This window comes from Canis aureus, chromosome 9 (genome assembly GCF_053574225.1).
Source record: "Canis aureus isolate CA01 chromosome 9, VMU_Caureus_v.1.0, whole genome shotgun sequence".
Lineage (NCBI taxonomy): Eukaryota > Metazoa > Chordata > Mammalia > Carnivora > Canidae > Canis > Canis aureus.
Window position 1 is genome coordinate 43,757,023 of NC_135619.1, and position 26,238 is coordinate 43,783,260.

The 26,238-nt window shown below is 40.2% G+C and overlaps 1 protein-coding gene across 17 annotated transcripts in view; it reads right to left on the reverse strand.

Annotated features, from left to right (window-relative positions):
* LOC144320748 (uncharacterized) overlaps positions 1-26,238 on the reverse strand; it is a 315,500-nt gene that overhangs the window by 163,432 nt on the left and 125,830 nt on the right. For 4 of the 17 annotated variants that reach the window (XR_013386374.1, XR_013386370.1, XR_013386382.1 and 1 more), the window contains exon 1: positions 10,002-10,181. The exons of 12 other annotated variants lie outside the window; for them this stretch is intronic. The gene's annotated coding sequence lies outside the window, so the exon portion shown is untranslated. Of the gene's footprint in view, positions 1-5,359; positions 5,406-10,001; positions 10,182-26,238 lie in introns of those variants that run through there. One more of the 17 variants, XR_013386377.1, reaches the window with a different exon arrangement.

Consider the following 26,238-nt stretch of genomic DNA (forward strand, 5'->3'; position numbering starts at 1 on the left):
CAAGGTACTTCTCTGACAGGTGACCTTGGCCCAAAGGACTCTCCCAGAGCCTCACCAAACTTTCTGTACAACTTCCCTTAACCCTGTCAGCAGTCTCTGGTGCTTCCATCCAACCTTTATATTCTCTCTCCTTCACTCAAGGTCAGACTCACATCCTGATCTGACAGCTCTGGCAAAGTCTCAGCTTTCTCCTACTTTCTCTGACATTTTCCCAAACATTTTCCTTAATAAAATCTTAGGGACATCTGGGTGGCTCAACAGTTGAGTGTCTGCCTTTAGCTCAGGGCATGATCCCAGTTTGGGAATTGAGTCCCATGTTGGGGTCCCTGTGAGGAGCCTGTTTTCTCCCTCTGTGTGTGTGTGTGTGTGTGTGTATGTGTCTCGCATGAATAAATAAATAAAACATTTTTTTAAAAATAAAAATAAAAAAATAAAAAAATAAAATCCTGTCTTGGTGGGATGCCTGGGTGGCTCAGTGGTTCAGCATTTGCCTTTGGCTCAGGTCATGATCCTGGGATCCGGGATCGAGTCCCACATGGGGCTCCCCACAGGGAGCCTGCTTCTCCCTCTGTCTGTGTCTCTGCCTCTCTCTGTGTCTCTCATGAATAAATAAAACCTTTTAAAAAAAAAATCCTGTCAGACAGCCCAGGTGGCTCAATGGTTTAGCACCACCTTCAGCACAGGGCGTAATCCTGGAGACCCAGGGTCGAGTCCCACATCAGGCTCCCTGCATGAAGCCTGCTTCTCCCTCTGCCTGTGTCTCTGACTCTCTCTCTCTCTCTGTCTCTCATAAATAAATAAATAAATAAATAAATAAATAAATAAATAAATAACCTTTTTTAAAAAATCCTGTCTTGGAATCTGCTTTCTAGAGGACCTGGACTACCACATGAGTCATGCTGGGGCAAGCCTATGGCTGACCTTTAATGTCCCCATCCCAAGCATGTCAATAGGCAGGGAAGGAGGTGTGAAGGATGTGAGAACAAGAGGATCATTACAAGACCATCCAGAGCAGTCCTCTTACATAGGCAATAGAACCATATCTTATATATGTGTACATCTAATGAGAAAATAGCTTGCAGTCATGAGAGAGGAGGGAGTCTCAGAAGAAGCAGGAAAGGCTAAGAGATATACATGACTACTCTAGATTTTGAATTCCCAAGAGTGTTCCAATTCAAATATTCTGGATCACCACCAGGTCTCGTCTTTGAGGTTGTAAAACATCTTCACACCAGATACAGAAGAATAAAATTCACCTCAATTCCTAAATATCATGTATAAATACATACATCTGTGTGTGGTTTTTTTTTTTGTGTGTGTGTGTGTGTGTGTGTGAGAGAAAGAGTTTATTCAGGAGCAACAACAGTTAAAGAAGGACATTTTGCATTGTTAATCATTGTCAAGAAAAATAATCTCCATTCTTGAATAGATAAAAATAATTTAAATGTTTTAAAGCTTTCTTCTCCTAGTGTATTCAAGCAAAATCTTCTTTCCTTTTGATGAGCTTTTGTCCTTAAGAGTTCAGGGTTTTTGGGGGATTTTTTTGTTTTGCTTTTTGTTTTTTTAGATTTTATTTATTTATTCATGAGAGACACAGAGAGAGAAGCAGAGACACAGGCAGAGGGAGAAGCAGGCTCCATGCAGGGAGCCTGACAGTGGGACTGGATCCAGAGTCTCCAGGATCACGCCGTGGGCTGCAGGCGGCGCTAAACCGCTAAGCCACCGGGGCTGCCCCAAGAGTTCAGGTTTTTTTTGTTTAAACTGTTCAGTTACAGTTTAAACAAAAAATGAAAGTTTTTCTTGATTATTTCACTTATAGCATACTTCTTGTTAAATAGATAATAGGTGATAGATGATAGATCACATGATTTTAGAAATCTAGTCTAGTAAACTTCATATCATTTTAGTTCAATGGTGTAACCTCAAACCCTAGCATAATGCTGAGCATATAGTCAGCACTTAAAAAAAAAAATTGTTGATAAAGTCTCAACCTTGACCTTCATGAAGGCTTTGATACAAACAATCCAGAGAAGATTCTCTTTGCATTTCTTTTCTATAATTTGTTAACCCCTTAAACAAGGCATATCTAGAAGGACTGAATTTATAGCTGACTTTCACAACCTAGATCATGTGAAATATGGAAAGGGATTGCCAAATGCCCACCTGGGAACTTCACTGTTACTGGTTAACCCTAAATAAAGTCTATCCAAATACAGTTGTTCAAACTCCTGTTCAACCACCCTTGGAGATCATTACAATGTGAAATATTTAAGGATACCTAGCACTCTCTGAGCAGTCTGAGAGGTTCGGATATTGCTCCTTCACCATTGTTTTAGCTCCGGAAGGTAAACCTGGAAGCAAAAATTGCTTGCTGCCCGATTAATTGAACCCACATTACCGGTTCAACTCAGTTGAACAATGGGGATCAACTCTAAATGAAACAAGAAATTCAAGTCTGGCCAAAACAGTCCCATGATCTAATTACTAGCACCTTTCTAAGGTAACTTTGATTATGTTATAGGCCAGGAATGACGTTTTTCAATGGCCTAGATTGTGGAAAAGAACAAATCTTTTTGAATAACAAAGATGACCTTTGGTATGATGATTTTGTTTCTTCTGTTGTCATTTTTTTCTTTAATTTTCCCACTGTTCTTTCACTTTGGATCTTACCCCTGCCCAACCAGGCTACAGCTATGAAGTAGGAAAATCTTGACCCTCATGAATTCATTAAAAAATTATTTATTGAGAACACACTATATGCCAGGCCTGAACTTATGTTCTCTGAAGACCACGATGAGCAAAATCAGTACACTTTCTGCCATCATCAGGGCTTCAAGCTTGGGAGGGAGATGGTTAGTAATAAAGTAATCCCAAAAATCAATACCCAATTATTAATTAAGAAATGTGCTACAAGGAGCAGGATGCTAAAACGCATCCCAGAGAGAGTAACAGAGGGAAATGGGTTGTGAAACATGAGGAAGAGTTGACTCAGAAAAGAGAGGTAGATTTGGGATCCCTGGGTGGCTCAGCAGTTTGGCACCTGCCTTTGGCCCAAGGCGCGATCCTGGAGTCCCGGGATCGAGTCCCGCGTGGGGCTCCCAGCATGGAGCCTGCTTCTCCCTCTTCCTGTGTCTCTGCCTCTCTCTCTCTATGTCTATCATAAATAAATAAATACATGAAAAAAAGAAAGAAAGAAAGAAAGAAAGAAAGAAAGAAAGAAAGAAAGAAAGAAAGAAAGAAAGAAAGAAAAAGGAAGGAAGGAAGGAAGGAAGGAAGGAGAAGAAGGAAGGAAGGAAGGAAGGAAGGAAGGAAGGAAGGAAGGAAGGAAGGAAGGAAGGAAGGAAGGAAGAAAGAAAGAAAAGAAAGAAAGAAAGAAAGAAAGAAAGAAAGAAAGAAAGAAAGAGAAAGAAAGAAAGAAAGAAAGAAAGAAAGAAAGAAAGAAAGAAAGAAAGAAAGAAAGAAAAAGAAAGAAAGAAAGAAAAGAGAGGTAGAGGTAGATAAAAACTGGGGTTGGGTAGGAGGTATGATTCCAGGCAGATGGAAAAGCAGAAATACAGAGCCTTTCAAGGACTAGTAGAAGGCCACAATGACTGAGCCCCACACACAAGGGGGGATACAGTGAGACGAGGCCAACAGAAGGAAGCCACAGCCAGACCAGCAGACCCTTGCAAGTGCCACAGTTCTGAATATTTTCTCTCCTTTGGTTTTTTTTTTTTTTTAGCCCCTCACCCCAGAGCCCAGTGTCCTCAGAGTTCCCTCAAGCTTGCATCTGACTCAGCATTGCACACTTTCTCATGCATTTTAAAATCCTCTCTCAAGCTTTTTCCTTCCCATGAAAACACCCAGGCTCTCATCCTGGGCCAGCTTGCAACAACACTTATAGCAGAGCCCCTGTCCCTTCCTGCTATTAGCTCTCCCTCCATCACCCTGGTGCTTTTTCAATGTGAATGTCTTGCTATTTTTTCTCTCTCTTAGCTCAAATTTATGCTCAGATCCTCCCCGTCCTGTTGCTGTATAAATACCTGGCTACAGCCCACTGTATAATCTTTCCCAAAGATATTAGACATTAAAAGGGAAAGTAAGGCTTCTTGGCTTTAACCCACAACAAGGAATCCTCAGTCAAGGTTTCTAGGGAGTAGATCTTTCATGGAGGGGAGACATTGTGGGCACCACACTGCTGGAACTCCTTAAATCTGCACATAAGCAACCTACTGTACATACCTAGCTTCTAGTGGAAATATATAAGAGACAAGGGTATCCACAGTTGCATGCAATTAACCAGCAGTTCTCAACTGGGAGTGATTTGGACTCCCAGGGGACTTAACATCAATGTCTGAAGACACTGTTGATTATCATGCTGGAGTTGAGAGGTGATGCTCCCAGCAACTAGAGGCTAGGCTATCCTGAACATCCTACAATGCACAAAACAATCCTCACAACAAAGAATGATCTGACCCAAATGTTAATAATGCTGAGATTGAAAAACCCTTCGAGAAGCTCCTCCAACTTTGAAGTGACAGTTGAAGGTCTATACCCCTTATCCCTGATTAATATCATCAATTTACTATAATTAATACCATTTGGTGGCTAACCACCTCCACAATGCATTCACATAATTATGGACTGTATTTGTATATATTTTTGTTGATTACATTTTCATCCTTCTTATCTCTTCAACTTAGATATTTAAGGCCTTCAAGTAGATGATACTTCAGTACACTTAGTGCATGTAGTGACCCAGTAAGATCTGAGCAGCTGGCATCGAGCAAGCTTCCTCTGTGTTGACAGAGATGATTAGATTGTTGAGAAGTACTAGGTCTCCCTTTTGCTTTGAACATTCCCTTTATTTTTCAAGATTTTTTTTATTTATTCATGAGAGACAGAGAGAGAGAGAGAGAGAGAGAGAGATACAAGCAGAGGGAGAAGGAGGCTCCATGCAGGGATCCTGACGTGGGACTCGAGGGACTCCAGGTCTCCAGGATCATGCCCTGGGCTGAAGGCGGCGCTAAACCACTGAGCCACCCGGGCTGCCCTGAACATTCCCTTTATGCAGGGGATGAGGTTACTGCAATGGAACCCGGGGCCACACTGTGTAGAGACAGATAAGGGTCTTTAAGATAGAATTAGACATGCTATAGTGACACAAATCACTATGGGGTTTCAGGGTTTACCTCAGGAGAGAAAGAGACACTAAAGAATCATGCCTTGGCCCCAGATTGATAGAAGTCATATCTTCTCATGGCTCAGACTAGACAGTTATATAGCCCTATCTAGACTAGAAATAATAGCAAGAGGACTAGAAAATATAGGCAAGTAAATATAGTATTAGCTGAGTTTGAATTCCAGCTTCACCACTTACAATCTGGAATGAGTTATCGAATTTCTCTAGACCTCAGTTCCTTCATCTGCAAAATGGTAATAATAATAAACAGTTACTGCTAAGAGTGGTTGTGAGGATTAAATGAGAGGTTTTATATATAATTATGAGATAATAGAAAATATATATCTTGTTCTCTGCTCCAACTTCCTGGCAGAGAATTCCTGAAATGTTTGTAATATCCTAAGTGATAAGACTACCAGGAGCATCTCTTGTTCTGATGGGGTATCTCTGAGTGAGCTCCTGGGTGACTCCCTGATAGCATCTGGTCACCAGAAAGAATGGCTATGATTAGAAGCATGGAGCTTTAACTCTGCCCCCCACTTTCCAGATATGGAAGAGGGGCTGGAAATGGAGTTAACAATTCATCATGCCTATGTGGAGAAGTCTCCATTAAAATCCCAGTAGCATCGGTTTAGGGGAGCTTTCAGGTCAGTGAACACATCCATGTACCAGGATGGTGATGCATCCCAAGTCCATGGGGATAGAAACTCTTATGCTTGGGACCCCTCCCCCCAACCTCACCCTAATTAATCTATATATTTTATCATATCTTTTAATAAACTGGGAAGCGTAGGTTTTGCCCTGAGTTCTGTGAGTTGCTTTAGCAAATTAATCAAACCCAAGGGAGAAGGTTATTGGAACCTCCAATTTGTAGCCAAGTTGGACATATGCTTTGCCATCTTACTAGTGGGGACCTACTACTAATGGTTAGCATCTGAAGTGAGATGGAGCAGTCTTATGAAACTGAGCCCTTAACCTATGGAATCCGATGCTATCTCTGGGTAGGCAGTGTTAGAATTGAGTTGAATTTTAGGATGCCTAGCTGATATTAGAGAATTGTTGGTGTTAAGGTAATAACCTGCATGTACACCTTAGAATGGGGCTCAGAACACTTTAATAATCCATGGCATACTTCAGGTATATAGTACTAGCTCAATAAATGAAAACTTTTACTATTATTACAATGATGACGTTAATGATAACGTTGTTCTTGGTTTTTGAGCCACCAGAACGTGCAGGTCCAATAGATCATAATGTAAAGTGGACCCAAGAAAAGGCTACTCCCTCACTGTCTTTTACCATTCTATTAACACAGTGATTTGTCAGATTTTCTTTTGTATCACTGAGAATAGTTTCACTATTTGTTCCTTCATCCAAAATCATTTTTTGAATACCTACTATATTCTAGGCATCATGCAAAGTGTTGAAAATAGAAAGATGAATAAGACCTTAGTCCTAGCCTTCAAAAGTTCACATCTGGAAAGAGGAACAGCTGAGATCTATGGAAGCTCTGGGACATCACCCCATAGTCAAGGGAGGCATGAGTCAGGTCACAAAAGGCAAACTGAAGTTAACAGGGAAGGGGATGGTCTGGACAAGGGAGAACAACTTACCCAAGGGAAGAATATTTGCAAAGGGAAAGAGCAAGATCTTGGTACATTCTATCATTTAGCCAGCCAGCACACTGAGCAAGGGGGAGGGACAGGAGATGTAGAGGCCTTCTACACATAGAAGTTTAAGCAGGATGGTGATATGATCAATTTTGAAAGACTTATGTAAGGGTGTATATTAGTTTGGTAGGGCTGCCCTAACCAAACACCACTGACTGGGTAGCTTAAGCAACAGAAATGTATTTTCTCACAGTTCTGGATGCTGCAAGTCCAAGATCAAGATGGGAGATTTGGCTTTTCCTGAGGCCTCTCTCCTTGACTTGCAGATGGCCACTTTCTCACTGTATCCTCACGTGGTGTTTTCCTTGTGTCATATACATTCCTGCTGTCACCTTCTTTTCATGAGACAACAGTCACATTAGATTAGGGCCCCAACTTTATAATTTCATTTAATCTTCATTATTTCCTTAAAGCTCCCATCTCCAAATGCAGTCACATTGTGGATGAGGGTTTCAACATATGAATCGGGATGCAGGTGAGGGGACAACACACAATTCCGTCTATAACAATGGGCAAGCTTGGTGGCAGGCCAGCTAGAGAAGTGAAACCTATGGCAAAAATTTAAGAAAAAAATGAGGAGGCTTGCACTGAGTTAGTGGGAGTAAGAATGAAGAAAAGGAGAAATGCCTGAAAAACAGAGAGTTGGTAAGATTGATGAGATCCAGTAGCTCATTAATTGTGGAATGCCTTAGGAACTGAGTACAGAATGATCATGCACTGAGGTGGAGGGAAAGCAGTATGTGGGGGTGGAGCTCACTTCTTCACAGTTGGTTTTGAGGTTCCTGGAGGACATATCAGTGAAGGAATTAAACACGTAGTAGTTATGTGGTCTGGCTCAGGAAAGAAATCTAGGCTGGAAATATAGATTTGGGAATTGCCGGGATGGATAGGGACTGACTAAGGACATGAAAGTGGATGAAATCATCTAGGAAAAGTAAGTAGAGTGAAAAGAAGAGGTGGCCAAAATCTAAACCTCAGAAAGAAACCATGTAAAAAGTGGGAGGAATGAGAGTTGCTTCTGAAGGCGCTTGAGAAAAAAGTACCAGGAAGGTGATTTTAAAAATTGAAAACATTTGAAGTCAGGGAAGATAGGAAGGAAGAGCAGGAAAGGTTTGGTCAGCAGGGTCAAATGCCACCCATACATTAACAGTGTGGACTTAAAAATGACTGAGACAGGCAAATAAGAGTGACCCTCATGGGGACAGTTCTAGCAAGGCACAAGATGCAGGAACCACACTCGAGGATTGACAAGGGGGCACAAGGAAAGGGGTGATATTGAGTAAGCTAAGTCTCAATTTGTTGTGTGAAGGAAATGACAAGGAAAGAATGGAAACTAAAGGGGAACTTAGAAGAGCCTTCTGATGTTCACATAAAAGACTTAAACACATTTATGTGAGAAGGGGGATGTGCCAGTAAACATTAGATTGAAAATATAACTGAGCATAGGAAACTGAGAGCATAAGGATTCCAAGGAAGCAGGGATTGCAATCCAGGGTCCAGATGGAAGCAATGCATCAGGCATGAGAAACTTTTGAATGGATAGATTATGATCCTGAAGTGGGGAAAAAAAAAAAAAAATCAGCATGCTGAGGCTCCTATCTCTCCTTCCTAAAGTCTTCATGTTACCACTTCTGCTTTGCTGGAGCCTTTGCCCTATTCAAACATCTCCCTTTTTCAGGACAAACACATTTTTCCAGTTGGACTATCATTAGTTAGCCATCTGGGACTTAACACCATCCCTCGTGCCTAGTAGTTTCAATAAATATTTACTAAATAAAAATCTAGGGGTGGGGCCTTAGCCTGTTCAGTGCAGATCTTGTACCTTCCCATGGTCACCAGAGAATAAACTATACAGAAAAGGCAGACATGCTTTCTGGGAAGGTCTCTGGGAAAGACTCATTATTCATTCTACAAACATTTACTGGTGCATGGTGTTGCCTTCACCCATAGAACAGATGGCCCAAGGCAGCTGATTCATAAGGACTCCTCCAAACTGGAGGATTCCCTGCTCCCCACAAATGACAACTCAGTGGATTCTACACGCACCCATCTGCCGTGAACCAGAGCCCAAATATTCTCTCTGAATCCCCAGCATCGAGAAGCAGATCACTATCAATTTTTCTTTCTGTCAACAGGAGTTGAGGAATAATTATGCCCAATTGACATAAGCAGCTCCAATTGCCTTCAGAATTTGGCCTGAAGCCCAATTATATTTCTCTAGCTTGTGCCACAGTACATGAACAGTACAATTTGTCTTATTTCTTTCTCTTGCTTTTTAGAATATTCAAAAAAATCTGGCTCAGTGAAACCAACCAAGCATGTTCTTTAAGAATAATTTTGAGCACGATCCATAAGCCAACTTAATATGATATATATTCTGAGAGAAATTCAGTTGAAAGCATCTAGATATATTATTTTTAAATTATATGCACATGAGTAAAGTATATTGCACACAAATAATTTTAAAATGCTGTTGCTGGGTTGAATATAAATGAAGGTTGTAAATGCATACATGCAGGGATACACACACATACACACACACACACACACACACACACACACACACACGGTTCCAAATTCACCCCTGAGCTGTTTTGTAAAAATTATTTTCTAAGCTGGTTGTTTGAAATTTAGATTGTAATGTTTCCACAAAAAATGCCATGAATGCTGGGCAGCTTCTGAGGGTTACCTCCAAAAATCAACCTTACCTATAATGTAGATGAACTAGGTAGGACTGTCTGATTCTTGAGGAGAATGGAGTATTGTTCAATGGGGAAGAAAAAGAGATCAGGGGACCACAGGAGAGAAAAAAATCAGCTCTAGCTAAAACTTTGCGTTTTCCTCTAAGTACCCTATGCTGCACTGTCTCATATTCTGGAACCCTTTTGCCAAGCTCAGACCTGCACTTGATGTCAAAGTCTCCATGTACCAACTGTGCTTGTCCCTGCCTGTAACCAAAATCTGCACTCCCACAAATCTTACCCCACAAATGGACCAGCACTGCCCACACACTTGTCCTCAGGAACCCACTGATGATACCAAGACCAAAGGAAGGTTTGTTTGGCTCATTCAGCGTAGGCTTGCTCAGTCATGCTTTCTTTTTTTTCAAACTACATTAGATACTAATACTCTAAAATCAGAAGGAGACAATAGATAATACTAGCACTTACCAACATCTATTTATCTTCTTCTGAGCATTCTTCCCAGTCCCTTTGTGGTCAGTAGGGCCACAGAACTGCCTCTGGCCAATGGACTGTGAGCACAAAGGGCATGTGTCTTTAAGGCTGAAGCAGGGAAAAGCTCCTATGTGTGTATTAGTTTCCTAGGGCTGCTATAACAAAGTATCACAAACTGAGTTGGTTAAACAACAGAATTTATTGTCTCAGAATTCTGAAGATCTAGAAGCTTGAGATCAAGGGATTGGCCAGACCAAGTTCTCTCTGAAGGCCCTAGGGAAGGATCCATTCCAAGCTTCTGTCCTTGCCTCCACTAGTGCCTTGGCTTGAGGCAGTATAACTCCACATCCTCGTATGGTATTCTCCCTGAGTCCGTGTCTTCAAAATTTCCCCTTTTTAGAAGAACACCAGCCATTCTGGATTAGTGCCCACATGATGACCTCACTTCAACATGATTACTTCTGTAAAGACCCTATCCTTAAGTAAAGTTACATTCTCGGGCACTGGAGGTTAAACCTCCAACATATCTTTTTAGGGGGATGTAGTTCAACTCATAATACAATACAGTATAATTCAATTCACCAGGAACACGGAAACCTGGTCTTAAGATAGTAGAGCCTGGCTTGCTGGTTCCCAGACTCCCAGAGGATTTCACATGAAGGAGAAATAAACTTTTGTTCATCCACTGGAATTTGGGCGTTGTTTGTTGTCACAGCATAAGCCAGCCTAACTACCTAATGATATAAGAATATTTCATGTAAAACTCCAGATTTTTTCCTTGGAAGATGTAGCCTTCTAGATTTACAACCCAATGACAACCATATAAGTAGTCAACTGAAGAGTAGCAGTTTCCCTTAGACTGAACAAAATACTGCTCCCCAGCCCTCAGTTCACTACAATCCCCACTACTCCCTATCATTGCCCCTCAACTTTCCACTATATGCTAGTTCTTATTTTTCTTACTCACCCCTGCTTTATTTGATTATTCTACCTGCCCAGCTTCTAAGCTTGTAAATCTGCCAACTCTGCTCTACCCTGATCCTATTGTTCACAGCTGCCACCTATTTCCCTTTCTGAATCTTTAAATTATAATTTTTGTGTGTGTTCTCAGTAGCTCCATAGATAGCTGCAGGTAATACCGGTGGAGTAAGTCCCTTCTAGGTCAAAGTTCATAATAACCCATTTGCCTGTTTGCTTTTAATATAGAAGTATAAACACATGTCAGGGCCACTTTCAAATATATGTTGAAAAATCATAAAAAATAGAACTTCATACCTATTTTCAAAGCTCATTTTTATAGTCATACCAATTCTGACAAGTTAGAGGCAGAAGTATTATTATCATCTCTTTATCAGTGAAGAAACTAAAGAGCAATGAATCAGGCGATATAACAACAGTCCCAGAACTGGCAATTGGTGAAAATGGGACTGTGTTTGCAACCCCTGGGACTCAAAAGCACTGTTCCTTCCAACCTCCGGGTCTCCATTTCCTCGCAGAAAAGTGAAGTTATCAGACAAGAAGTGGGAGTTTCCAAACTACAGTTTAGTGGTATAAGTTTTACTCTAGTCAAAGTTCACAGGGAACAGCCAAAAGTAGGCAAGTGGCTCTGGCTGACCTAGAGGTGAGCTCCCAAGTCAGATAAGTGACATTTTGCTACCACCATCTGTTTTGATGAAGGAACATTTTGACTCAAGAAAATACAACCAATTAAACTTACAACTTAAAAAAATGCCAATTTTCTTTTTTAATTACCAAATGTAGTAGATATACCCACATCAAAAAGATATATCCATATCCTAACCCCCAGAATTTATTAATATTACCGTATATGGCAAAAGATTGAATGCTGCTTTATTTGGAAAAAGGATCTTTGCAGATATAATTAAGTTAAGGGCTTTAAGAGGAGGAGACGATTCTGGATTATCTGGGTGGGCCCTAAATATAATGCCAAGTGTCCTTATAAGAAACAGAAGACACAGACACAGGCCATATGAAAACAGAGGCAGAGATTAGAGTTCTGCAGCCACACACCAGGAACACCTGGATCCACCTTCTAGAAAGGAAAGATTCAGGGAAAGGTTCTCCCATAGAGCCTTCAGGGGAAACACGGCCCTACTGATACTTGGTTTTGGATTTATGGCCTCCAGAACTAAGAAAGAATAAATTTCTGTTATTTTAAGCTGCCAAGTATGTGGAAATTTGTTACAGCAGCCAGGAAACTAAAATATCAAATAATGTGAAAAATTAATAAGCCCATACTATATCTGAGCTTTATATGCTGCTAACACCATTCCAGGGCGGAGAAGTAGAGATGAGATCAAGCTGTAGGATGTAGTGAGGGTGGATGAGGTTCAGAGACAGGGTGAGGTTCAGGAATTCTCTGAGAATTTCTTATACCTTGGCTGGTCCATGTCTCAAATTCATTCTTCCAACAGAGTTAAAGACACTTTGTGTACAGATATTTAGCCTTTTATTCTCAGCTCCAGACTGCACAGGAAATTGCCAATTATATTTCTAGCAATACTCTCAGAACTTCTGATAATATACATTTTCATTTCATAATATTCCTAAGTAATGCTGGTTCGTGGAGATAAGCCTCATGGTCCTCAGAATCTCTCCCAGTTTAATCAGACTTCTAAAAAATATCTTTAGTGTTTTTCTGAATAAAAATAATAAATACACATAAAAATTCAAACAATAGGTCAGTGGATAAAATAGGAAATGAAAATTGCCACAACAGGAGTAGGGGTTGGGGTGGAATAAAACTCAAGAGTAGCTATTGCACACATTATTGATGATAACCAGTGATTTTATGGTTTTACAGGGTCATTTTGTGCAGCAATGCCATGACATAATATCTACGTCAAAATGATGAAGCCAAGATGAATCTTGTATTATTTAGACAGCCTAGTCAAAGTGCCCTGCTTCGCCCATTGAACTGTATACTTTCTCTGACCTTACAACACCCAGAAAGTCCCTTAAGAGATTTCTAGAAACTGCTAAGAAATCTTTGGGCCACACTTTGAAAAATGTTGGGTGCGATGCTCTTAAAGTATCTCTCCACTGTAACATTCAATAAATGTGTGTATATGTGGATGTGTTTAATAGGCCGTCATAAAATAACACAATACAATAGAAAGCTATTGGAATGGATACCCATAAACCAGTAAATGCCTGCCAGCAACCAGAAAACTAGTAGTTTCTGCCTCTATTGATACTTGTGATTGCAACTTAATGATGTTTTTACTTAACTGATGGCAGCTGTCTCCATGAGAAGCGATTAGCACATTAGGTCTTTATTAAGACTGGCAAAGTAATAAATAATGTTTGTGACTTCTCTTTTGTTCACAAGGTTAATTGTTGTTTAGTAATATTCTTGTGATGTTTTAAGAGCTCTCAAGGAATTATATATGTAAATAACTTAGCTAAAAAAAGAAGTCTTAGCAATCTACTAATTTACAGGTTGTTGATAGACTTGAGATATACCTGGTGGTAAAGTACTGAGTATTATAATGATTAATCAGAATTTTGCATTAATTCTAACTTTTTTGTTTAAATCAACAAATACTTATTCAGCAAAATATTGAGCTAGAAACTCTGGGAACTACAAAGACATATAAGATACCACCAATGTTCCCAAGAAAGATCCAATGTTGTTGAGAAGGAAACTATATACACATGTAAGTAAACTACTGAAATGATCTATACTCAGGGAATACAAAGAGAAAACTGATTCAGCTTGGTGATAATATATAATCTTTTTTACACATTGCTGGATTTGGTTTGTTGAAACTTGTTAAGAAATTTTTTTAATTTAGGGCAGCTGGGTGGCTGAGCATCTGCCTTTGGCTCATGGGAGTGATCCTGGAGTCCCGCATCAGGCTCCCCATGTAGAGCCTGCTTCTCCCTCTGCCTATGTCTCTGCCTCTGTGTGTGTGTGTGTGTGTGTGTGTGTATGTGTGTGTGTGTCTCATGAATAAATAAATAAAATCTTTTTTAAAAAATATTTTAAGTGTATGCCATTTGTTTAAGCAACTGTTACTTGGTTACTTTGCTACTCACTGCCAAACACACCCTAACGTATCTAGGTGTGCTCCTTTAGACACCACTCTCCTCTGAGCAGGATAGGACTTGAGAGGGTATTAATTTTGATCTCTCTATCCTGCCAAAAAGAAGGGCAGAGCCCAAAGAGATGAAAGGACTGACCTAAATAATGTGGGAGTGGCAAAGCCTGGACCAACCAGGGCTCAGGTCACCCAATTTCTCACTCTCTGAGACTTTAAAAAATGTTTTCAGCTGTGCCAATTCTGCCCTTTATAGTTTTCCCAGTTTGGACTAACACTTCAAATTCCAGCACACAAATTAGACACAAAAGCAGAAAGGAAAAAAGATGGTAGTGGTGGTAGTAGTAGGGGTGATGAAGAATGAGGAGAAGGATATAGGAGAAAACAGCTATTTAATGGGAGCTGAAGATGGACTAGGCACTCTACAAACACACCTACAAGCTTTATGGTATCTCTCCGAAGTATGGACTTGAAGTATCCTAACTTGACAGATGAGGAAACAGGGACATTAAATACCTGAGGTTCACAGTAAGTAGCTCTAGCGAATATGAAATCCCAGACTAGTCTGACTTCAGAGCCTGGAGGCTAAACCACAGCACTACATATAGCACAATGGGCTATGTGACTTCTGGAAAAGCTGCCCACCCTATGAGACTGAGAGGGACCAGACAGGATCATGGGATAGTTTTTCCTGCTGGTGGCTGAGACAGCTCTGAGAAAGGCTGATTGCTAAAGCAGCCCCAAATGGCATTTCTGATGTTCCTGCTCTCTGTGGTACATTCGGTTACCAAGACAATCATCTCAAATAGGAATTCCAACGAAGCTCAGAGCAAGTTAATTAGCCGTGCTGCAGACACATTAAAACTCTGGGAGCAGATACCATAGTAGGTAACCTTGCATGTTTTACAAAGTATGGCGTTTTCATTTCAGCTCATGTTGAATAATGAATAATTTTCCCTGCCCCCTGCTAGACAGTGAATGATGAGAAGCCCTTTGGTAATTCAGTGATGTTGAATTAATCGGATAGTAAAATATCCACATCTTTCCCTAGGCCACCATCTCTTTACTTTATGTCTTTCCTCTTTTCCCCCTCTTCCTCCCCCAGAATTCTATCACAGACCTGGTAAGGAGATGGCTGCAGAGGCAGCACCTGCCAGACCTGCCCCACTGGAGGCAGGCCTGTGTGGCAATGGGAATGGGAGGGTGTGGGGGGCCACCAGGCATTTCTGGAAACCCAGATGGGGTGCCACTACCTAGCAGTCTCTGTTCAGCCCACTATCTTGTCTGAGGCATCACAAAGCATGGCCTCCAAGGAAGACAATTGCAACACCCTATGTCACTTTCCAGTTCCTATTTTATTTATTTTTAGAAAATGTTTGGGGCATCTGGGTGGCTCAGTCATTTAAGCCTCAGACTCTTGATTTTGGCTCAAGTCATGATCTCATGGATCATGAGATCAAGCTCTGAGCCCAGTGGGGAGTCTGCTTGCAGATTATCTCCCTCTTCCACCTCACTCTCTCTAAAATAAATAAATCTTTTTTTTTAATTTTTTTTTTATTTTTTATGATAGTCACAGAGAGAGAGAGGCAGAGACACAGGCAGAGGGAGAAGCAGGCTCCATGCACCGGGAGCCTGACGTGGGATTCGATCCCGGGTCTCCAGGATCGCGCCCTGGGCCAAAGGCAGGCGCCAAACTGCTGCGCCACCCAGGGATCCCTCTTTTTTTTAAAAAAAAAAGGTTATATGTATACCGGCTTTTAATTTTATTTCCCTCCACTGAATTGTAAACATCATGATAGCAGATACTGTTTTATTCACTACGGTGCTAGGAAGATAGAACCTAGAACAGTGCCTAGCAAATAGGAGGAATGCAATAATATTTGCTAACTGGATAAGTAAAAGCCAAAAGCATTCACCAGTAATGTCAATTTTGCTGAGGATTTCCTGGGGAGGCAGAGGAAAGTATGGTATCCCATCCCATGTAGCAACTTTACCTAGTCCACTACTGGACATCTGTCCTCTGAAGTAACTCTTCTCCTTTTTCTCATTCAGCCTCCACAAATGCCCTCAGTTGTCCCAATAATCTAGAAGATACCTTCCATCAAAACAAAGCCCAGAGTTGCTATGCATGCTTTCCCCCTGTACCTTAGAAATCATTTCGGCTAAAGACAAAACAATCCATCAATAAAGAATTGAATAAGTAAATTATGGTACATTCAGAAAATGGGATACTATGCAGCCATCACAAAGAATTTGGCCAATGACAGATACATGATTGATTGATAGAACAAATAATAACTGAGAGGGGTGCTCAGGTGGCACCACAGGTTGGGCGTCCAACTCTTGGTTTCAGCTCAGATCATGCTCTCAGGGTCATAAGATCCCTGCATAGCATGAAGTCTGCTTGGATTCTCACCTCTCCCATTGCCCCTGCCCCCCTCCTCACTCTCTCTCTCTCAAATAAATAAATAAAAATGTTTTAAAAGTAATAACTGAAAACTGTTATTTAATGAAAAAAGCAAGACATTGTATCACATGTATAGTATGATTACATATGTGAATAAGAGATAAATACATATATATTAAGATTTGCTTAGTAGATCTTTGGAAAGACACATAAGAAACTGCTAGTGGTGGCTGCCTGCAGGGTACAGAACTATGAAATTGTGTAGAAAGAGACTTTTCTAAGGGATTTTTGGTATTATATGAAGTTTTAGTTTTGGGGGTGTAGCTTTTTTTCTTCTTTTGGAGTCTTTAAATTTTTTTAATGTATATCAAAAAACATAATTATAAACTAAAGGAAAGAAGAGTGAGGGTGGGAAGGCAGTCAGATAGCTAAGCAAGCCACTGATCAATTTCATCATGCCCCTGAAAGAATTCACCCAACCAGAAATATCCTGCCTTGAGGGTGTCTGCTGAGAGCATAGACTTGAATCTTCACCCTCACATTCTGCAAGAAGAAAACCTTAAAGTACATAATGGTACTTGTTAGATCCCAAGGCCAAAGAAACTCAGTGAGCCAACAATTAACTTAAAAATGCATTTTAGCGTAAGCTATTTAGAAGTAACTATGGGATTGGTCTACCCAGAACTTTTAGTTCCTCCAGCAATTCTCTTCACAGAAAATAATTTTTTAAATCAGACTAAATTAGCTTTGCAATAACAATAGACTGTAATGAGTGTTTGGAAACATGTTCTGTTTATCAAAAAACTCTCCAATCACATCAACTTGGTTTTCTGGAATGTATTTCTCACTGAATTATTTATTATCTGCTGGTCTTTTCCCTGTATCTACCACTTGCTAATGCGTCCTATACAGTTATTAGGTCAATTGTTGGAGTAAGAGAGAGAGCAAGAGCAAGGATTTTGTTTTTGTGTTAACCCCCCTGAGAGAAATCCTACCTGCCCTTTGAAGGGTACTGTGAACTCTCCTGAGGGATGAGGGTATTGGCTCTCTGCTAGGGAGACCCCATGGCAGCTGACGACCACATTTAGTGGCTGATCAAACCATGTTCCAGAGCCACTGAAGGACGGAAGGGAATTAAGTCAGGATCCAAGAAACATTCAGTCTAGGCAATCCTCACCTTCCACAGAGTCTGCCAAGTTCCTCATCTATACCTGTGTGTGTATATATGCCAATACTGATGCCTATGCCTACACCTACGCCTATGTCTATACCTGCGTCTATACATATACTTCACCTGTACCAAGATAGCTATATCCTTTCTCTTCAACTGAGTTAGACAATAGACTGCATGATACTGAGTTCAGACGAAGAAAGGGAAGGCTCGTGAATTTAATTCCTGAAAGATGTGGGAGAAGACCTTCTCTTAGTCATTCTGCACTATTTGGAACCATGAAGGAGATCATGGTGGAAAGAGCAGTTCCTTTTCAACTACCAAAGAACAGCCAGGACTGGATTTTATGCTTCCAAGCCAGCTAAAGAAAGGAGGCTGTGATAAGGCCTGAAGAATAAACCCTGCACTATCAAATCCTGGATAAATCAGATGAGATTGCCAGTGCAAATGCAGATGACTTAAGTATGGCAACCAATCCTAGGTTCATATCTTCATAACTTTTTATTTTGTATCTTCCTGGAATTAAAGAAATTGTTAATGTAATCAGCAAATTCCCAGATTACTGACAATCATAGGAGATAAATGGAGACAGTGGCATTTTACTTTAGGGGCTGATTAGCTAATAAAAGAAGTGCCATTTAGAACTGGATGATCCATATGTCTAGCCTTACAGCCTCACTTGTCTAATTTAAGGTCTTAACAATCACTTACAAATCACTCAACACCGAGTCATTTAAAGCCCTTGTCAGTCATTCACACCTAAATGTGAATTAATCTTTTTGATTTCCCCTTAAGAATAGTTTCAACAGGAGGAAGAGGGACAGAATATGGTTTGAGGGAGTTGAAAAGGATTCCACTATGCAATGGGGTAACTGGAAGGAAAATATGGGGAGCACAGAATCAGCACCAATGATAAATTTCAGCATTTTTCTTGGGGAGCAGGGCTTTCAAGCAGAGAGAGCTTTGCCCACCTTAAGCACCTCCGTGCTCTGTCCAGTGTCAGAGAATATGGTTTCCTCGAGTCTCCTAATCCATTTGTTTATCTTTAGGTGTTTATGTATAGAAAAGCCTTGTCCACAGATATTTGCCAACTGCCCGAGCTATGGTTGTTCTTGGACCATTCCTGTAACAAGCAGCAGGAGAATGTAACCTCACTCTGAAATTTCATAGAAATCATTCTCTGCTTACAGGATATCACCTCTGCCTAGCCATTCCCTCTCCTTCTTAACCACAGTAACATCCACCTGGAATATCCTTATTATACAATAAACATAGAATTCATAATGGTTTATGAATTCATCTGCATGGTCTATTATTTGCAACTTCTTGAGAAAGCAATCCTAATGTTAAACATGGCTTTATTAAGAAAGTTATTTGAATAGCTTCTAGCTGGTCCCCATAGCCAGAGACCTAACACTTAGGGAAAACTGAACTTCACCATTGGGGTTTAAATTGTGTCCCCCCCAAATTCACATATCGAAGCCCTTAGTACTAGAATGTGACTGCACTTGGAAACAGAACATTTGCATTTAACATTTGCAGATGATCAAGTTAAAATGAAGTCATTAGGATGGGCCCTAATCCAATATAATAGTGTCCTTATAAATAAGGGCAAATTTGGACATAGCAACACAAACACATGCACACAGGAAGAATGTCACATGAACATGAACATGAACATGAACATGAACATGAAGGTAGAGGTCAGGGTGATATGTCTACAAGCCAAGAAACATCAAAAATTGCCAGCAAGCCACCAGAAGCTCGAGGAGAGGCATGAACAGATTCTCCCTCAGAGCTCTCAGAAGAAGTCAACTCTGCTGACCCCTTAATATCGGAGACTTCCAACCTATATTACTATTACCTATATTACTTATAGAACTATAAGACAATACATTTCTACATTTAAGCCAACCAGTCTGTTTTACTTTGTTATAGCAGCCCAAGCAAACTAATACAGTAAACTTCAAAGCCATGGCTTAAACCATTCCTTGGCTTAAACCTAATACATAAAAATGTCCCTTTCTCTACTTTGCCTAACATCCTGGAATCAATCATCAGTAAAATAGCTCTAAACTGAGATGGGTCTTGAGTTTCCAGTTGAGGAGGGGCAAAAAACTGGTTTTAGTCTTGGTTCATTCTCTGTGTGAACCTGAATATGTTGTTTCAAATCCCTATGCTACTGTTTCCTGATTGCCAGATGAGGAGATCGAATAAAATTCTGGTGGCAAATAGATTTCATCTCCCATGCCTATTCTAAGTGACTTATAGCAGTAACTTAGAGCACTATCTTGATCACTTGATATGGATCAGTTCCCTGCATTCCCCAGCCTGATCCTCTGACTCTGCTGGTCTTACCGCATGAGAAGGAGGTGATTTAGCGAGTTATAAACATCCTTTTCATATACTGTTCCAATGGCTCTAGGTGAGACTCTTTATAATCCCACAGAGCAAGTACTTCAGCTTTGGGAATCACTCTTTGCCTTGTCACTCAGATGCCCTGAGTAGACCGCATACAATGAGTGATCAGCAATGTCTGCGGCAGGTGTAAGATGGGGAATTTGCCCCTCGTGACCTATGTATTTGCCATGCCTGGACCAAATGATCTCTAGCCCTTCCAAATTTAAAAACTTTAAAATTTCTTTCTCCACTGATCCAGGGCTTATTATTGCCTTCATTATCACTTTCAGTTATTGCTGCTGTTTTATGCTACTCTCTCTTGAATCATCTGCTCTTTCTTTTTTTCTCTCTTATCTCTTTTCCAGTTGTGATGGTTAATTTTATGTGTCAACTTGACTGGTTCTAAAGGATGCCCAGACAACTAGTAAACATTTCTGGATGTAGCATTTGAATAGGCAAACTGAATAAAGTAGATTGTCTTCATCGATGTAGGTGGGCATCATCCTAGTGAGGACCTGAGTAGAACCAAAAGAGGAAGAATAAATTTGCTCTCTGGTTAAGCTGAGACATCCATCTTCTCCTGCCCATGGACATTGGTGCTCAAGGTTCTCAGGCCTTACACCAGGACTTACACCATTGGCTTCCCTGGTTCTCAGGGCTTTGGACCCAGACTGAATCACACCACCAGCTTTCTTGATTTTTCAGCTTACAGATGGCAGATCATGGGGCCTCTAGGCCTCTGTAATCGTGTAAGCCAATTCCTATAATACATGATAAGAACACCTGGATGGCTCAGTCAGTTAAGTAGCCAACTCTTGATTTCACCTCAGATTGTAATCTCAGGATGATAAGATTGAGCCCCTGAGTTGGGCTCCACTCTCAGTGGGGAGTCTTCTTGAGATTCACTCCCTCTCCCTCTGTCCCTTCCCCTGCTTCCGTGTTCTCTCTAAAATAAATGAATGAATATTTTAAGAGATAGATAGGTAGATGATAGGTAAATAGATATGAGAATATTTGTACATATCCAGTTGACTTTGTTCCTCTGTAGAACCCTATAATGCACCAACCTTATCCTACTTTCCTTTGCCTATGCTTTATAGCTTTGGTGCTAACAGAATTATCTATTATAACAAAAACCAGCCAATGAAAATGTACTTTTCCATCTAAGCTGGTGAAATGATCAATAACAAGACATTGTCTATGACTTTTACAGATGAAGCTCTTGGCTATTTTCCTCAGTGCTAATAATAGTCTTTTTTTCTTTAAGACTCCTAAAGGTTTGTGGTAATCCTGAGGGTTTATGAGTGCTGGGTGCTGATAAACTGGAACAGAGTTGTGATACCACCAAAAGCTTCCAACCCTCAATGACTGACAGGAGGTAAGGCCATAGCCACAATTTCTTGAAGAGGAGGTGATTACATTACAGTAAACCAAGTCCTATCTTTCTCTACAGCTTTCCATACATCATCCTGTTTGATCTTCACAATCTCATGATACAGGCAGGGCAAGTACTCTGTGTTATTCCTACATTACATTTAGGGCTCAAAATCAGAAAGAGTGACTCAACTGCATAGAATGAAAACATTACAGGTTGTGTCATCTCACCAGTCATGCAACAAATCATTTAATCTCACTCATAGGGATATTATCATATATGAGTAGATCCTCTAATAACCACCAAGATCCACTAAGTCAGTAGGGTTAAACTTGGCCAGGATTGCACTGATTAAAAACCACATTTATGAGGCTTTGAACTGTGTCCAAACAGCTTTTCCCCAAAGCAGCAGAATGGCTTCTCTCAGAAGCATTCTCACTTTTGAGTGAACCAGTTTGTTATATAATTTCATGCCTCACTCAGAGGCTCTGATTGCCTCATCAGGTGTGAATCAGACAAATTAAAGAAATAACTAAATTCATTTTGCACATGGTTCTGAATTAATAGGCTCAGGGCGAGGGCATGTACTTTACTTCACATTTACCCCACAAGAGTAATGGGTTTTGGGGTCACTGTTTCCCTTACTAAGAATGCCCCCTTTCACTGGTCTAGATACCATCAGCGTGTCTAGGAGTCAGTCACCATAAATACGCAAACACATGGCCAAGTGTTTCCACAGGGAAACAACCAAGCTTTAATGTTTTCCAGGAAAGTAAGGAGATTATAGCAAATTACATGCTCTCTATTACTGCCACTCTTCCTAATCCCTGAAGCTGGACTTTTCCTGAAATATTGGCAAATAGAAGTAACAGGTTCTTCTTCAGCCTAAATTTTCCTCTGGACCAAAGACTAAAGAAAGCTACACTGAGAGCTCAAAACAGAAAAGGCTTGCTGTAAAAAAGAACATATCTCCAGGATGAGAAATCAGAATCTCCTCTGCCTCCTGGTTCCAGTGAGATATCCAGTGTTAGAGGAGCTCTGTGGGGCCGAGCAATGAAAGCTCACCTCAGGAGGTGCAGCTGTGTCTAGGTTTAGAACAAGAAATACAGGTTTGCTCCCTAAAGAGCTAGTAAGTATTGGGAAGAAGTAGGAACATCACTATCCTTCTTTGCTTTTGACAGGTATTTCCCAAGTTATTTGCCAAAAGGACAGAGTACAGGTTTCAAATAAGTCTTTCAAATTGAGATAGCGTAGAGCTCATTTATCAGATTAGAGATTGAAAGCAAGCCCCTAGGGTGATGGCTCCTGGGCAGGCCTCCCACAGTCCTGAATCACTCTTCCTGGGGCTGTCCACCCACACTGCTTCACAAATAAGGTCATCTATCACATGTTTCTTATATATCTGCAAGGTTCAAAAACTCAGATAATTTTTACGCCATATTTTATCAGGTTTTTCATCAGATGAATTATCTGTGATCATTCCCTACCTCTTTAAATTTTCTTTTTCTTGTTTCTATGACACTACACTCACGGGTTTTCTCCTATCCCTCTGACAACCTCATCCTAGTGCTTCACTCATACTTTCTCCTGCAACTTTCAAATGTTGGAGTTTCCCAAAGTGCATGCCCAGTCCTATTCTTTATTCTTTTCTCAATCTAGACTCTCTCCCAAGTGCCTCATTCATGTCATCATTTTCAGTGGTATCTGCACACTACTGATAACTAAGATCTTTTTCCACAGAAATCCCTCTTCCTGACTTCTAGATTTGTTTACCCAACCACTTTTCTGTTATCTCACTGTGGATGTCTCAAAAGCTTCTCAAATCTAACAAAAGTGGAACTGAAGTCTTAATTCGAAAAGGATCTGACACTTCTTGCACAGATTTTGATACAGAAAGACAGACAACCACCAATGCCAGGAGAATCCCTGCTGGTAATAATGGACCAGATAAATTAGACCAACTCTTCCATTAAGAACACCTAGAAAAAATGGGGGAATGGTTCTACATCTGTTTGAAGGCACCAGAGATGTACTTGGCAGTGAAAATTATGAGGCCAAGATCTAAGAAAAGATGGAAACCCAGAGAAATGAGCCTGTTTTGAGGACCACTTTTTCCCCTAGAGAGATCTTCCAAGTCACGTATAGATAGCTAAGAGGCAGAGAAACGGAATAAGGTTTCCACAAACTTATAAGGCAAGGAGACAAAAATGATAGTTTGGTGCCTGCCAAGGAAAGGAACCCTTGTAAATTCCCCAGGGTTTGTTTTGGGACCCTGTATTCATTGGAGTTCCAGGGTTATCCAGAAACAGAAAATAGGGTGTGTGTGTATGTGTGTATGTAAGAGAGAGACTGAGAGAAAGAGAGAGATAGAGAAATTTAAGGAATTGGCTCGCATGATTGTGGAAGCTGGCAAGTTCAAAATCTGCACAGCAGGCTGGCTGGGTAGAGATCCAGGGAACAGTAAATGTTGCAGTTTGAGTCCAAAGGCAATCTGGAGACAGAATTCTCTCTTTTTCAGAGGACTCCAGTCTTTTTTTTTTTTTTTTTAAGCTTTAAACTGATTGAGTACCACCTACATTGTGGAAAATAATCTGCTTGATTCAAAGTCCACTGATTTTTATTTATTTTTTAAAAAGATTTTATTTATTTATTTCAGAGAGAGAGAGAGAACATAAGTGGGGAGAGGGGCAAAAGGAAGAGAGAGAAGCAGACTCCCTGCTGAGCAGGAAGCCCGATGCTAGGTTTGATCCCAGGACCCTGAGATCATGACCTAAGCCAAAGGCAGACCCTTAACTGACTGAACAACCCAGGGTCCCCAAAGTCTACTGATTTTTAGAAAGGGACTTTACAAATGTGTACTATTAATTCCATCTAAACAATATCTTTACAGTGACATCTAGACTGGTGTTTGACCAAATACTGTAACCTAGCCAGATTGACACATAAAGTTAACCATCGCAGATCATGTAGCACTGCTGATCCAAAAAACACACATTGATTAGCACTAGTCTTAACATTTTCATATTATTTGGTATGAGGACAAGGTACTAATTTATATTAGACTTTGAAAAGTCAAGGATATATAATATAATCTCTAGTATAACCAAGATAAAAAGGAAAAAATAGCCTTTGACTTCAGATAATAGAAAATAGCCCCCCAAAAAAGAAGAGATTAAAAAAATAGGAGGAACAAATAAAAAATAATAATAGAAATATGCCCAGATATATCAGTAATTACTTTCATGTAAATGGACTAAATATTTCAATTAAAAGATAAAAACTGTCAAGGTACCTGGGTGGCTCAGTCAGTTAAGCATCTAAATTTGGCTCAGGTCATGATGATGGGGTCCTGGGATTGAGCCCTGTATCAGGCTCCCTGATTAGCTGGAAGTTTGTCCCTCTCCTTCTGCCCCATCCCCTCACAATCTCTCGTGTGCGCGTGCTCTCTCTTTCTCTCCCCCAAATAAAATAAACAAAAAAGATAAATAGTGTCAGGATGGATTTTTAAAAACTATACACTGCTTAAATAAACAATTTGAATATAATACAGAAAAATTAAAAGTAAGATGATTAAAAAAAGATATACCATGAAATCACAAACCAAAAAAAAAAAAAAAACAATGGGAGCTATATTGCTATTGGATAAGTAAGACTTTGGAACAAGAAACATCAGAGTTAAAGAAGAACATCGTATAATAAAAATGTCAGTATACCAGGAAGATATAACTATCCCATATTTGCTTGTAACTTGCAACACAGCTTCAAAACATCAAAAAACACAAAGAGAAATAGTCAAATTCACAATTATAGTGGAAGATTTTAACTCACCTGTCACATAGCTACAATAAGCAATCAGAAAAATCAGTAAGGATACAGATGACCTAAACATCACAAATATAACAAACTTTTCCTAATGGACCTAGTAGAATACCTAACTTAATGACTACAGAATACATATTCTTTTCAAGAACATACAGGATACAACCCAGCAATTGCACTATTAGATATTTACCCAAAGGATACAAAAATACAGATGTGAAGGGATACATGCACCCTGATGTTTATAGCAGCATTATCAATAATAGCCAAACTATAGAGAGCTCAAATGCCCATCGACTGATGAATGGATAAAGAAGATATAGTATACAAATAAAATAGAATATCATTCACCCCTCAAAAAGAATGAAATCTTGCCATTTGCAACAATGTGAATGGAGCTAGAGTGTATTGTGCTAAGTGAAATAAGTCAGTCAGAGAAAGACAAACACTGTATGATCTCACTCATATGTGGAACTGAAGAAAGGAAACAGATGAATTGTTGGGAAGGGGGGAAAAGAAAAAATGGAGAGAGGGAAACAACATAAGTAACTTTTAACGATAGAGAACAACCTGAAGGTTGATAGAGGGAGGTGGGTGGGGGATGGGCTAGATGGGGGATGGGGATTAAGAAGGTACTTATGATAAGCACTGGGTGTTGTATGTGAGGAGTCACTGAATTCTACTCCAGAAATCAATATTGCACTGTATGTTAACTAACAAAATTAAAAAAAAAAAAAAAGACACACAGCACATTTACCAAAACTGCCACATTCAGAACTATAAGGCAAGTCTGAACATATTTCAAAAAAAATCAAAATCGGGATCCCTGGGTGGCGCAGCGGTCTGGCGCCTGCCTTTGGCCCAGGGCACGATCCTGGAGACCCGGGATCGAATCCCTCGTCGGGCTCCCGGTGCATGGGGCCTGCTTTTCCCTCTGCCTGTGTCTCTGCCTCTCTCTCTCTCTCTCTCTCTCTCTATAATAAATAAATAAATAA